Here is an 11,199-nt window from a genome sequence, read left to right as displayed (position 1 = left end):
TGGCCTCCATCTGCACTGCAACAATTCTGTGATTCGGTGATTTGCCCAGTTATGAAACTCTCTTTCCCCTGATTGTAAAGGATGTGGCATACCTGGAGGTTTTTATAGGTTTTTCATCAGAGAGGCTAGAATCAATCCATTCATTAAAGGAAATTGTAAGTGCAGACACAACTTTCATTTACTAATAGACATCAAATACTTTCCGATAATACAATATTAATGTATTATTACGATTTCATTTACGCAGTAAAAGATTCACACATTTATTTTCTCCAGTGAGCAGCGAGCTAACATTGATTACGTTTGAGTGGATTATTTGCAGTCTTTAGGTCTCCGATAATGATATTATACAACTTGCACCTGATACTACAGAGGGAATTCACGTGTTAACTGGGATTTTTAATATTGGGATATTTGATTTGAAATAAGTAATCACAGATGTTACTTATTAATGAAACAGACCAGGGACTTGCTGCCTGATATCTACAGGTCTGGAGAAATGAAAATAAATGTATTTAAAACACATGCCCAAAAAAGAAATCCCTTTTAGATTCCACTGGAGCCACACTGAGGGTGGTCTCATCATCTCCTGATATCTGTCTGAAGCTTTCAATGTTTGCTGGCAGTAATTGGGGTAAACATGCTTCTCGATACCACTTTTCAACCATGTGGGTGAACTGTAATGGAAAATTAATATTTAATCATTTCATTCTTGGCCAAACTCGCCCTTATGCAGACATCGGTCCTCACTGTGCGAACAATATAGTTGACGCTGAGCCCTAATCCCATCAGCAGTGAATTAGAATATTTTTTAAAAAGATTTTTTTTTTATATTCTCCTCCATTTTCACATTTTCTCCCACATTTACATCCATAATAATCAGCAAGATATGTCAGTCCCCATAATAACAACAATCCCATCTACCCACCAACCCCCAAACCTCAACCCGCATGTTTACATAAACAAATGACAAAAATAAATCAGGGATTACCCGTAGTCACCCTTAATCTTACACAGCTCCCACCCCCCCCACCCCCCAGGTCTCCAGCTCCTCCCGTCCACTGCCTCCTGTAAAACTCCTCCCCCTACCCTCGGTTCCTTCCCCCTCAACTTTCCACCCCGTCTAGACCACTCGGACCCTGTTCTGCCAGGCTCCGATGACCGCAGCCCCTCCCCCCACCTCACTCCCGTTCACTGGCCGGCTTAAACCGGCCAGCGTGGAGGCCCCCGCCCGGGTCCCTTTCCCACTTGCCCGGCCCCAGGAAAGCCCAAAGATCTCCTTTTAGCACACAAACCCCGCCTATCCACCTACACCCCAAAGAACTCTCATTTCGAGTGAAAGTCCCGTCCCTTCCCTCGTCCAAATATATACCACCTTGGCTCCTTTAATCTCTACACCCGCGCGCAGTGGTACAAAAAATAAAGAAATACAGTCATGAGGTTACATCGGCACATGGCCATTCCTCAGTTTGTCAGTTCTGCCACAGTCCTTCTGCTTTCGCAAACTCCTCCGCTGCTTCCGCCATTCCAAAATAAAAGTCCCTGAGCTTGTAAGTCACCCTCAGCTTCGCTGGATATACAATGCTGCATTGCACCTTGCTAATGTACAGTGCCCTCTTCACCTGGTTGAAGGCAGCCCACCTCCTTGCCAGCTCCACCGTAAAGTCCTGGTATACACGTATACCAGCTCCAGCCCACTGCACCACCCGCTTCTGCTTGGCCCAGCTCAGGACCTTCTCCTTCACCCTGTACCTACGGAAGCACAGAGTCACTGCCCTTGGCGGCTCACTCGCCTTTGGTACAGGCCTCCACGACCGATGAGCCCGATCCAGTTCATATCGGGAGGGGTCCTCCCCCTCCCCCAGTAGTTTTGCCAACATTGCGGCAAAATACTCAGTCGGCTTCGGTCCTTCAACTCCTTCGGGCAGCCCCACAATCCTCAAATTCTGTCGCCTGGATCTATTTTCCAGGTCTTCCATTTTTCCTCGCAGATCCTTGTTAATGTCCATCACCTTCCGCATCTCCTTCACCATCGAGGCAAGTTGATCACCGTGCTGCAATACCATCTCCTCCACTTCCTTCAGCGCCTCCCCTTGCTCTCGCACCTCCGCCACTGCGCTCGCCACCTCCGTCCTCACCGAGGAAACCGCCTCCTCCACCAGCACACTCAAAGCCTCCCTCATCTCCTTCCTCACCATCTCCATGCATTTCGCAATCTGCGCCAACTGCTTTTCAAATTCCGCAGCCATCACCGTAGTTATTTCTTCAGCCGTAAGCAGTGCGGCCTTCCCTGGTGCTCCAGCCTCCATTTTTCCTGGTGACCCCTCGGTGACCTTTCCACTCCCCGACGGACCTCCAGCTGGTTTTTTTTCGGCCGTTTTTCTGCTCACCTTCGACATTTTTCTTTGGGTTTTTTTCCCCTCCTGTGTCTTCTCAGTGCCTCCTCCGTGCCTTCTCCCTTCTTCTGCCGCCTCCGCGGACACTGGGACCGGGCTTAAAGCCCCAAAATTGCCGTTCCCGAGCGGGGGCTCTCCATTGTGCGGCCGCCTCCCGCCCGCCGTCACCGGAAGTCGTGAATTAGTATATTGACAGTCCCATAGTCTCCAGAAGCGTGAATGGTTCAAATCCGTGGCTATTCTGTCAAGGAGTGACTCAGCTAATTAACATAATGAGCGGTATCTTCCCAACCGCATGCCGGTGATGTTGGAGGCGGTGGGTGGGGAAATTGGACTGAGGTGTGATGTTTTTCCATCTCTGGGAGATCTTCCCGGAAGCGGGCTCCTTACCCACCAGCAGCTGACTGTCCGTCTGCGGCGGGTAGCCAGTTGAGGTGTTTGAAACAAAAATTAGCCCTTTATTCTACTTAATGCAATTTTATGGAAGTTGCTTGAGCCCCGTGTCATGGCTGGAGCCTGGCAGTTCACAGAAGGCAGCTTCCTGGTCGGGGGGGGGGGTTGCAAAGGACATTAGGAGTTGCCACCCCGACATTTTCAGTGCACCATCAGCCTGAATGAGCACAACAGCCCTGGCCATAGGCCATATCCCCTCTGCACTGGCTCGGCCTCCATTGTTCTTAACCCAAGCCTTCCGACAGTGCCTCCATTTTGAGGCACCCTCGCACTGCCCCTCTGCCTTAGCAGCAGCCACCTCTCTCAGTGAGGCGGCAAACTGGGCTACTCCTCTGTGGGCCCCCTCCCCTTGGACCTCCCCTCCTTTTTAAAATTAAATTTAGAGTACCCAATTATTTTTTTCCAATTAAGGGGCAATTTAGCATGGCCTAGCCACCTACCCTGCACATATTTGGCTTGTGGGGGTGAAACCCATGCAAACACCGGGAGAATGTGCAAATACCTTGTTATAATATACACACAAGTCTATGATGGTGCAGAGACAGACACTGACTGACACGCTGAAAGACCAATCAACACACAGAACACAGCAGCCAATCACCAGACAGGACTCGGCCACTATATAGCCAGAGGGCACTAGTTTTCCCGCTCATTCGGGATGCAGCCTCTGAGACAGCCAGAGCCCGTGATCAGTAACACGAACATCTACCATGTGCTAGCAGTATAGTCTGGTCAGGTTAGCCTCAGGTCTCCAGTCAACCTAACATAGTGTCAACCCACAGTGCAAGTATGTTTAACAGCTCATAGCTAAATAAAATAGAGTTGTACTTCTACAAGTGTTGGTAGCCTGTCTCTCTCACTGCTCTGGTAAACGCAGTCCTCGCAGACCCAGCATACCCAACACATCACTCCACACGGACAGTGACCCAGGGCCGGGATTCAAACCCGGGTCCTCAGCGCCGTAGGCAGCAATGCTAACCACTGTGCCACCATGCTGCCTTGTCTGTGTCCCTCCTGATGCACTTACTCGGATGGGGAACATGGAGGCAGCCTGTTAATTGGCCTCCTCCTGCAGGATCACACTGCTGGGTGTGCCTCCGACATGAGCGGGGCTGGGACCCACAAATGGTTCCCTAAGTCTGAAATGAGAAATCCTGGCCAATGAGCGATAATATTCGATTAGCCTTTATGTCCAGAGCATGTGGTTCATCATGGTTGGCGTTATCAGGGAATGTCCAAACAGCTAAAACCCTTTCAAATAAGGAAGGACAAACTGAGCAGTGAAGACGGCGTCCCTCTGTGGGGGGGGGCGAGGGTGGTCGCCCCCACGTCCGGCAGGAAGTCGTTAATGTAGGAACTACATAACGCCCACCCGGAGATGTTCACCATGAAAATGTTGGCTTGCTGCTGTGTGAGGAGGTCCGGGTTCGACACAGACATGGAAAGTATGATTAAACTCCCCGACCGATGCCAGGTACAACAAAAGTTACCGCCAGCAGCTCCCGTGCACCCTTGGCAGTGGCCAGGTAGGCCATGGATTCTATGAAATCAAGTCCAGAACTTCCTTGGCAACAGTGGAACATTTAAGACAAACTTTCGCCACCCATGGTTTACCAGAGGTGATGAGTTCGGACAACTGGGTAGCGTTTAGCAGCCAGGAGTTCCAGCATTTCATGTCACCCAAGGCATCAACCATATGTGTTCCGCACCGTACTACCCCTCCTCGAATGGATCGGCGGAGAGGGCTGTGCAAACATTTAAAACAGCGAGGGAAAAAATCCTCACCAGCATCTCAGCAGACCAAATTAGGATGTTTCCTTATGACCGCTAGAACGGTGCCCCACACGATCACCGGGGTAACTCCTGCCGAGTTGCTGACGGTTGGACCATTTTGGCCCTGGTGTTTCCAAATTTGGCAGGGAGGGTGGAAAAGAAACATCATATGCCTGAGCGAGCATTTGAAGTGGATGATCTAGTAGACGCGAAACACTTTTTGGGACGGGTCAAAGTTGGGTCCCAGGTGTTGTCATGGTCAGGACGGGCCCGATAGAGGATGAAATGGAAGTTCAAGGTAATAGACTGAAGAAGCGTCTAGGTCGCTTGAGAGGGAGTCACCTGGAGATCCGCTCTAAGTGTGCCCGCCAGAGATATTGTTGTGGTTGAACGCAACATGGAAACAAGTCAGCCGGAGGAATGGTCTTGGAGAGTTCCTGTGGGAACTGGAGAAGTGATCTGCCCTAATGTACCTTTACGAGATGGAAGTGAAACTGGAGTCTGACCCTGCTGTCGAGGCGTCTCCGGTTAAACTGCGTCATTCCAAGAGGGAGAGTAAATCCCCTGGCAGACCGACTTTACAATGGGCTGCGCAAAAATAATTCCTTTACGGAGTTGTAATGTAAATAGTTTAACTTTTCTTGGCATGTGTTAATAAGGGACGTGAAGGGGGAGGGATGTGGTTGCAAGCCCCTTTAAGGGGCATGGTTTCAGAGGGTCATGTGACCCATCTGGCCAATCAGGCCAAAGAGCGTGGATCCTGGGTCTGAGCGCAGGCTTTCCCAGGCAGTCTGGAAACTGGAGTCCAAGTCAATCGTATAATTACGATTCTCTGTACTTTAGTTATTCTGTTAATAGTTCTACAGTTACTCTGCTTGGTGGTCATTCTAGACATCTCAACAAATGGAAATTTGCTTCCATCTACTCATTTAAATGCCTTCACCATATTACCCCATAATTTGCATGATGAAAATACATTTCTTTCAAGCCTTTCTTTGCATTTGTAATTCCTTAAGCCAGACATAGTCTAGTGACTGTGTGGTGTCCCCACTCTAAAACTTTATTATCCTCCCTGTGGCATGGAGCCTAATCCTACACATAGCACTGTAACTGGCGGCTTTATTAAGATTTGATTTAAGCTTATCATTATCTCTTGGATTTTGCACTCAATATGGTCACGATAAAATCTGGAATTCCATTAGCCTTTTTGGCCTCATCAAACTGCAAAGCTGCCTTCGGTATTCTGCAACCTCAAATCCTTCTACCTGTTCTACAGCCCTGAGCTCACTGCGAAGCAGAGTCTATTTGTTGCTCTTATCCTTTTTATCACAGTTTGTCACCTCACACCTGTCAGTAAATGATTTCCAGATCTTCCACCATCTTGGCAATATCCTTTTGAGGTTTTCTTAGTGTTATAAAGAAATAATTGGGCCTCCTATTTGAGTACTGTGTACAATGCCAACACCACCCTGTTTCACCTTACTTAACCATTGATATACACGGTGACGGTCAGATGTGACCCCTGTACGACACCACTACCGACTTCAACCTCCATAAAAACTGCCGTGAACCTCTACTCTCCACCTGGTGCCTTCTAATTGCTTTTTGCTCCAGTTTGTTACCCTTCCACTAATTCCATCTTTCATCATCTTCTCCAGGAATCACTCGTTTCATCAACAACTCTCCTACGGACATACAAATTAAGGGCAGGAGTCGGCCACTTGGCCCCTCAAGCCTGCTCCGCCTTCAATAAGATCATGCCTGATCTGATCGTGATCTCAACCCCACTTTCCTGCCTGCTCCTGAAAACCTTCCACCCCCTCGTCAATCAAGGATCCATCTGTCATAATATCCACTCATGTATATAATGAGATGCAGACAGGCAGTGATTGACACACAGGATGACCAGTAAACATACAACACAGCACAGCCAATCACCAGACAGGATACTACCACGATAAAGCCAGAGGGCACTAGGTTTCCCGCTCTCTCGGGACCCAGCTACTGAGACAGTCAGAGTCCATGAGCTAGCAAGCACAAACACCATGCGGTAGCTAGTAAGCCTGGTCAGGCTACTACAAGGTCACTAGTCAGATCAGTATAGTGTCGACCCACAGCTGAATATGTACAGCAGTTCATCTAGTTGAATAAAACAGTGTTGGATCTTCTCCTGTGTTAGACGTCTGTTTCTAACTTCCCTGCATCGAGTGCAGTCCACATCGAACAAACCTGCCTAATACATCACCATCTATCTCTGCCTTAAGAATATTCAAAGACTCTGCTTCCACCGCCTTTTGAGGAAGAGAATTCCAGGGACTCACGACCCTCTGAGAGAAACAATTCTCCTCATCTCTGTCTTAAATGGGCGACCCGTAATTTTAAAACAGTGACCCCTCGTTCTAGATTCTCTGGCAAGAGGAAACATCCTCTCCACATCCACCCTGTCAATATCTGTCAAGATCATAAAGGTTTTGATCAAGTCGCTTCTTACTCTTCTAAACTCGAGTCGATACAAACCCAACCTCTCCAATCTTTCCTCACAAGTCGGTTCCTCATACCATTCCTGGTATTAGTCTGGTAAACTTTCTCTGAACTGTGTCTCAAGCATTTACTTTTGATAAGGAGACCAATACTGTGCATAATACTCCAGATGTGGTCCCACCAGTGCCTTGTACAACTGAACAATAACCTCCCTACTTTTGTAATCAATTCCCCGCACAATAAACAATAACATTATATAAGCGTTCTTAATTACTCGCTGTACCTGCATACCAGCCTTTCTTGATCCATGCACTAGGACACCAAGATCCCTCTGCACCTCAGAGTTCTACAACCTCTCACCATTTCGTTAACAGGCTTCATTTTTTTTAATTCTTCCTGCCAAAATGGACAGTTTCACAATTGCCCACATTATACAGCAACTAAATCTCCCCACTAACCATACCCACTCCCTCCTCAAAAATCCTTTCAAGTTTGTGGCTGCTCTTCTGCATTCTAAACTGGCTACGTCTAACTATCTGCATTCAGAAAATTAAATAGGACATCCATCTTTTAGGTAACATGCAACTTCTTAAGGTTCCCAGATGGGAGGCAGGAAGCGTGTGACATTTGACCAAAACTGCACGATGCACCATATTGGGTAAGGATAAATCATAGGTGTCCTTTACCCAAGCCGAAAGCAGGTATTAGGTCATTTGAATATTCAAATGACTTATCTCAGGTGATAGCTGCGACCTTAGGCAGCAAGTGCTAGAACATATAGAACATAGAAAATACACACAGAACAGGCCCTTCGGCCCACGATGTTGTGCCGAACCTTTGTCCTAGATTAATCATAGATTATCATTGAATTTACAGTGCAGAAGGAGGCCATTTGGCCCTTTGAGTCTGCACCAGCTCTTGGAAAGAGCACCCTACCCAAACTCAACACCTCCACCCAACACCAAGGGCAATTTGGACATTAAGGGCAATTTATCATTGGCCAATTCACCTAACCCGCACATCTTTGGACTGTGGGAGGAAACCGGAGCACCCGGAGGAAACCCACGCAGACACGGGGAGGACGTGCAGACTCCGCACAGACAATGACCCAAGCCAGAATCGAACCTGGGACCATGGATCTGTGAAGCAATTGTGCTATCCACAATGCTACCGTGCTGCCCTTAAGAACAAATAAATCTACACTATATCATTTTCCCGTAATCCATGTACCTATCCAACAGCTGCTTGAAGGTCCCTAATGTTTCCGACTCAACTACTTCCACAGGCAGTGCATTCCATGCCCCCACTACTCTCTGGGTAAAGAACCTACCTCTGATATCCCTCCTATATCTTCCACCTTTCACCTTAAATTTATGTCCCCTTGTAATGGTGTGTTCCACCTGGGGAAAAAGTCTCTGACTGTCTACTCTATCTATTCCCCTGATCATCTTATAAACCTCTATCAAGTCGCCCCTCATCCTTCTCCGCTCTAATGAGAAAAGGCCTAGCACCCTCAACCTTTCCTCGTAAGACCTACTCTCCATTCCAGGCAACATCCTGGTAAATCTTCTTTGCACCTTTTCCAGAGCTTCCACATCCTTCCTAAAATGAGGCGACCAGAACTGTACACAGTACTCCAAATGTGGCCTTACCAAAGTTTTGTACAGCTGCATCATCACCTCACGGCTCTTAAATTCAATCCCTCTGTTAATGAACGCGAGCACACCATAGGCCTTCTTCACAGCTCTATCCACTTGAGAGGCAACTTTCAAAGATGTATGAACATAGACCCCAAGGTCTCTCTGCTCCTCCACAATGCCAAGAACTCTACCGTTAACCCTGTATTCCGCATTCATATTTGTCCTTCCAAAATGGACAACCTCACACTTTTCAGGGTTAAACTCCATCTGCCACTTCTCAGACCAGCTCTGCATCCTATCTATGTCTCTTTGCAGCCGACAACAGCCCTCCTTACTATCCACAACTCCACCAATCTTCGTATCGTCAGCAAATTTACTGACCCACCCTTCAACTCCCTCATCCAAGTCATTAATGAAAATCACAAACAGCAGAGGACCCAGAACTGATCCCTGCGGTACACCACTGGTAACTGGGATCCAGGCTGAATATTTGCCATCCACCACCACTCTCTGACTTCTATCGGTTAGCCAGTTCGTTATCCAACTGGCCAAATTTCCCACTATCCCATGCCTCCTTACTTTGTGCAGAAGCCTACCATGGGGAACTTTATCAAATGCCTTACTAAAATCCATGTACACTACATCCACTGCTTTACCTTCATCCACATGCTTGGTCACCTCCTCAAAGAATTCAATAAGATTTGTAAGGCAAGACCTACCCCTCACAAATCCGTGCTGACTATCCCTAATCAAGCAGTGCCTTTCCAGATGCTCAGAAATCCTATCCTTCAGTACCCTTTTCATTACTTTGCCTACCACCGAAGTAAGACTAACTGGCCTGTAATTCCCAGGGTTATCCCTAGTTCCTTTTTTGAACAGGGGCACGACATTCGCCACTCTCCAATCCCCTGGTACCACCCCTGTTGACAGTGAGGACGAAAAGATAATTGCCAACGGCTCTGCAATTTCATCTCTTGCTTCCCATAGAATCCTTGGATATATCCCGTCAGGCCCGGGGGACTTGTCTATCCTCAAGTTTTTCAAAATGCCCAACACATCTTCCTTCCTAACAAGTATTTCCTCGAGCTTACCAATCTGTTTCACATTGTCCTCTCCAACAATATCGCCCCTCTCATTTGTAAATACAGAAGAAAAGTACTCATTCAAGACCTCTCCTATCTCTTCAGACTCAATACACAATCTCCCGCTACTGTCCTTGATCGGACCTACCCTCGCTCTAGTCATTCTCATGAAGTGCTGTCTTCACTCAGGGAAACCAACCCTGTGGAAAGCCCATTAAAAAAAGTAAAATGTGCTGTTTACCACAATTAATCCCTGAGCTACTCTCTCCATCCATTCATTTATTTTCTTCTGCCACCCCACAGTCAGCCCTCCACCATATCCCACCCATGGCACTGCCTCTTCCTGAGGCTCAATTGTGAATCCTTCTCCGGCTGAGGTCATAATGATTATGTTACTGGACTAGTGATGCCGAGATTCAGTCGGACCATCTGGAGAAGTGAATCCAAATGCCACCCCGGCCGCGAGTGAATTGCAATTCAGGTAATTAGTTAATCAAATCTGGAGTAAAGAGCTTCGGTCAGCAATTGCGGCATGCAACGTACAAACAAAGAGTTATAAAACCCCACCTAGTTCAATCATGTCGACGCGGGAAGGAAATGCGCCAGCCTTACCTGCTCAGGCTGTGAGATAACTTCAGAAGTGGTTGTTCACTGTTAACTGCCCTCCTGAAAGGGCTGAGCCAGTTATCGAGTTATCAAGCTGTCAAGGGCAATGAGGAATAAACAATGAATGTCAACCTTGCCGGTGACACTGGCACCCTGTGAATAAATATAAACAGCTTACCAGCCTTCGCCCTGTTAACTTATTTGAATAATACAAGCTGCTAATTAAGCAACGCCGTGAAAATTCTTACACGCAACTCTGCCCAGGAATGTTTTGTCGAATCACAAACCATTGCCTTGTTATTTCCGAATATGTCAGTCGCTGATGTACGGCGATGCGCCTGGGATTCTTTACGTGTTTACTCCCAGCGCTAGCTTCTCTTCCCTATCGTGTTTCTTTATCATATCGACGGCTCATCAACCAGATCTAAGCACTCAGTTTTTTTTTTGGGGGGGGCCTCCGATGACTGCAATTCAGATCAATCAGATTGCAGTACGACATTGCTGACCATTTCCACTCCTCCAGATTCACTGAACCTCCAGTGAATGCCCCCTGCGCATTGAACCTCTGTGCTAATTGTTTATTTCAAACGACTGCTACTGACTCAGTAGTACTGGGGGGATTGCGCAGGAGGCCAGCATCAGAAGGCCGAAGGGCGTGGGGAGGGGGAATCAGTCTGAAGGAGGCTGTAGGGATTGGGTGCTGGGGTACCATGAAGGGATTGGATGAATTTGAGGATTTTAGACTCACGTGGCTGAGAGCAAGAGTTG

The 11,199-nt window shown here is 47.6% G+C and overlaps 1 long non-coding RNA gene across 1 annotated transcript; it reads right to left on the bottom strand.

The window, feature by feature from the left end:
- Positions 1-217: 217 nt before the first annotated feature.
- On the bottom strand, positions 218-10,841 carry LOC140430095 (uncharacterized). The gene is made up of 3 exons (XR_011949325.1): positions 10,719-10,841; positions 10,438-10,584; positions 218-677 (listed from the first exon to the last, which is right to left on the bottom strand). It is a non-coding gene; the product is annotated as an uncharacterized lncRNA (long non-coding RNA).
- Positions 10,842-11,199: the final 358 nt, after the last annotated feature.

The sequence above is a fragment of the Scyliorhinus torazame genome, chromosome 9 (genome assembly GCF_047496885.1).
Source record: "Scyliorhinus torazame isolate Kashiwa2021f chromosome 9, sScyTor2.1, whole genome shotgun sequence".
Taxonomy (NCBI): Eukaryota; Metazoa; Chordata; class Chondrichthyes; order Carcharhiniformes; family Scyliorhinidae; genus Scyliorhinus; species Scyliorhinus torazame.
The sequence above is the reverse complement of the archived record's forward strand: the minus strand, read 5'-3'. Positions and strand labels throughout refer to the sequence as shown.